Raw genomic sequence first — 4,076 nt, 5'->3', positions numbered from 1 at the left:
AATGAGTTGGCAATGGCGAGCTGCCCAGTGCACTCCTTTCCACGTGGCACTTCAAGCGAGTGCAATTCGACTGGGATTCATTTACTATTTTGGCCTGCTGGTTGCATCAACAGTGAGTTGCGGATGTGCTTCAGACTGAGTGCCCTTGCAAATTTGTGCAGGAATTTGGAATTTGACCAGGTACCCGACATACAATGACCAACACTTTTGAGAAGGCATTGCACTCAAAAGTTTATATTCACAAAAGAACCTCATGGGTCCATAGCACTCCTCTGAAGGATGGCACACATATTGATGCAATGTATTGCCTGAAAAGGACCAGAATCACAATTTATTATTATATTTCAGCCTGGAATCAAACCCAGGCACTACATTTCAAAGGTGAGTACATCACCTCTGAGCTGTCCTATCAGGCCATGATTGCACTACTTAAGCAGCATAGCTGTTTCCCAAAAAAGGCAGTAATAATATCTGCAGAAGTTTTGCATGTTCTTGATTGATTTAAACATATCCGAAATGGCAAACAAACAGGTTAATAGTATGAAAACTAAAAATTGCATGCAAAAAGAGTTGTTGTTTTTTTTAGAGAAAGAGATGTAAAATGAGAAATTGAAAAGAGTTAAAAGATGTAAAAAGTAAGATGTAAAAATAATTTTTTAAAGTAAAAAGAGTAAAAATATCGACCTAAAAAGAGACAAAAGATTTTTTGCTGAACTCAACAACAGTCATGTAAGGAACACACAATTCAGACAAAAATAAAATAAGAGCTGACTTGTTTCATGTTTATTCATGTTTGGGTTAATATTTCATGTTTGGGTAAAAGACCAAAGAGTGACCTATGGGCTTCCTCAGGCCTATGCAAATCCACACAGCACTACCATACTTATAATCCCATCACAACCATTAACGCATCATCACATGCTGGTGAAAAGGTGGGGAAAAAGTGTCAGACGCTCATTATGGTTCATATCCAGTGTGATTTGGCATTGTATGGATAAATAGTAGTTGTGAAAACAGTTTTCTAATGCGCTTCCGGGTCAACGCCTCATATCCTCTCTTTCACAGTTTGGGTTGATTCTACTTCTCTGTTTGTTTGTTTGACTTTGATGCACTCCTGAACTGCTGGATACAATGAGTCGAAAATTGGTGGTTGTACTCAGCAGGTGGACAGGAGGTTTTTAGGCAGTATATATATATATATATAAAAAATTCATATCCTGGGTGTTTCAGGGTGAGGGAGGGCCCCAATTCTCTCTCTGTAAATGTGCACCGTATAGCGCCACTCCTGGTGAGAGTTGGTATTAAATGTAATCCGCCATAATTCTGGAGTTATTAACACATCTGTAAGGACGGGGTCTTTGCTCGTCTTTACATAATCCTTCTTGGCTCTGTTTTGCATCTGTTGAACTGGATAGTCCCTGGTTCCTCAATCTAATGTGCACTTTCCAGAAAGCAACTAAAAATGTGAAGCTTTAAATGTTTGTTCTCACTTTTAATCAACAACAGAGCAGGGTATGTAAGAGATCTAGATTGATAGTGAAAGATACCAGATCCCAGTAGACAGTAAAGACATCTGGATGTTCTAATGATGTGGAAAGGAATAGGTTCGCTTGGAGTGGTCATGGGTATTGTGAATGATATATATATGGGAAGGCAATGGCAAACAACCTAGTATACCCCTTGCCAATAAACTGCTTCAGCAGCACCAATGCCCTGTAAAGGGTAGGCTGTGGGACATCAAATCCAATATATATATATATGTATGTATGTATATACACACAATTCAGTAATATTACATCACACTACCCCGTGACGTCTAAGCATGCTCCCTTAACCATTAGGCGCATCGACATAGCATTGCAAGCGCACCTCGCCGGCACAGAGAGATGCTTCAAAGTGGCCTGGAAGCACCAAGGTGATTCATTCTCGATGTTTCAAGGTCCTTTGGGCAACTCGGCGTGCCTCTATTGAATCAAGTGCTCCTTACATTTCAAAGCCCAGATGCTCTTCGATTTCTTGCCAGGCAGCAGGTGTCACTCGCTTTGTACAAGGTCACGCCGCTGCCGCGTTATTGACACGCCACAGATTTTCATACAAGTCGGTAAGAGAGATCCCTTAAAAGAGAGTGGCAGCGTGAAGTGCCTCGGATAAATTATGTCCAAGCTGGCAGAATGCGGCTGCGTCAGGTGTGTCCGCAAATCAGCGTCGAGTGTGCGCATGATAGATTGTGTGGGTAGGTATATGCCGTGCACCCGTACCTTGGGATGTTCGTATGGTTTCTTTTAAAAAATTAACTCAATAGTTGCATGGGCAAATTGCAATTTCAGGTACCCTTCATAATAGCTGGAAACACAAGAGACACAGTAAAAAGGTAGGCAAAGGTCTCAGCCCTCCTGCGGCCAGGAAGTTGCGTGTGAATTTTACTTGTCTAATTTTACCATGTCCGAAACTCGAAATCATGAGTAAACGCATGTTGATTGCCCGTTGAGGCAACAACTAAATTCCCCAACACTTTCTGCGACACGCATTTTGATGGAGCCAAAGTCCTCCAGAAGGCACCCGGCATACCTGGCTCGTCTGCCTCCTATTTTCCCGCGGCTATCAAGACATCAGGACTGAGCGGTCACGACCCACTCCCACTCTCTATTACCTACTCCCAACTCCCTTGCGCATCCACACAAAGTCAACTAGCTCACTCCCCAGGACTTTGCTTAGTTGCACAGCCGAGCTGCGCTTTTCATTCTCTTCATTTAACTCCCACTCTGCCCCACTCCCAATCCAGACTCCATGTGAACAACAAAGGCGAAACGTTGAAGGTCGGGAAGAGGATCGCGGGGTTGCATGCCACAGTGATAGCAGAGCCGCAATCTTTGAGGAGACCTATGGGGGTCAAATAGGAGGAAGTGACCGAAGGTGGCTGGACAATGGTGGGGCAGTAGTCCCGTGCTGGCAAGCATCATAACAAAGTGTAATGAATGGGCGAAAGGACTGGAGGCTGGGAGGAAGCTGCATTCTTCGGCCGATCACGTGTGGACACTTTCCCTTCCGTCTGCGACAACTGAGGCAAAACAGGGATTCGGGACACAATGTGCGGCAAGCACACCCAGGAGGACCTGCACGCGCTGTGGGGAGGTTCACCGGAACGAGATGGGAGTTCACACCGGGACCGCCCGACGGGGTGAATTTGGGGTTCAGGGGTGTCTGGTCATTCACCTCCGCTTCCTTTTCCGACCTTGTGAGGGTCAGCGAGCAGTGCACGCAAGGGAGGCCAGGTGATACCACCGTCGGTGCTGATACGGTTCCTGTGCGTCCAGAAAAGGATTTCCTCATTATCTGCCCCAAAACAAAGCAGATGCACTGACATACACTCTGCATCAAAGCTACTTGTAAACACCAGATTTCAAAACAATTCAGCAACTTGCACGAGGGAGAGGAACACATTTTATTCAAGGACAATTCGATCCGTGAAAGATTCCCATGAAAACGCCAGTCAAAAAATCTGTCGAAAACTTTTCGAGATATCCTGGTCACAAACAAACAAACAAACAAACAGACAGGGATGAACACATAACGTCCGCCCACTTTCGGTGGCGCAGGTACATAATCAAGCAAAATATCTGCAATAATTGTTGTTGAGGTTTTTCCTGCACCCAGAAACATGAATGGTGGCAGATACACATACCTTCATAACGCATCCTACCGGCTCATCCAATGTTACGACCAATGAGAATTTACGTGTGGTTTAGTTGGTGAACAACGCCTGATGTTAGCTTAACGGTTAAGGTTGTTAGGGTTAGGGTTAGGGTTAGGGTTAGGGTTAGTTGTTAGGGTTAGGGTTTGGGTTTGGGTTTGGGTTTGGGTTTGGGTAAGTTGTTAGGGTTAGGGTTAGGGTTAGGGTTCGGGTTTAGGTTAGGGTTAGTTGTTAGGGTTAGAGTTAGGGTTAGGGTTCGGGTTCGGGTTCGGGTTAAGGTTTCTGGATTGAGATCTCAGGGTCCCGAGTTCAAGCCCCTGTCATACTGTTGAATTAACACCAAGTGGTTGACTCAGGCTGTAATTCTTCCGAGGTCGGCAAAATG

At 44.7% G+C, this 4,076-nt stretch overlaps 1 long non-coding RNA gene across 1 annotated transcript; it reads right to left on the bottom strand.

Annotated features, from left to right (window-relative positions):
- Positions 1–761: 761 nt before the first annotated feature.
- On the bottom strand, positions 762–3,297 carry LOC137435431 (uncharacterized). The gene is made up of 2 exons (XR_013624456.1): positions 3,214–3,297; positions 762–3,122 (listed from the first exon to the last, which is right to left on the bottom strand). It is a non-coding gene; the product is annotated as an uncharacterized LOC137435431 (long non-coding RNA).
- Between the last annotated feature and the right edge of the window lie 779 nt (positions 3,298–4,076).

This window comes from Myxine glutinosa, chromosome 9 (genome assembly GCF_964187855.1).
Source record: "Myxine glutinosa chromosome 9, kmMyxGlut1.1, whole genome shotgun sequence".
Lineage (NCBI taxonomy): Eukaryota > Metazoa > Chordata > Myxini > Myxiniformes > Myxinidae > Myxine > Myxine glutinosa.
This window is presented reverse-complemented; position numbering and strand designations above follow the sequence as displayed.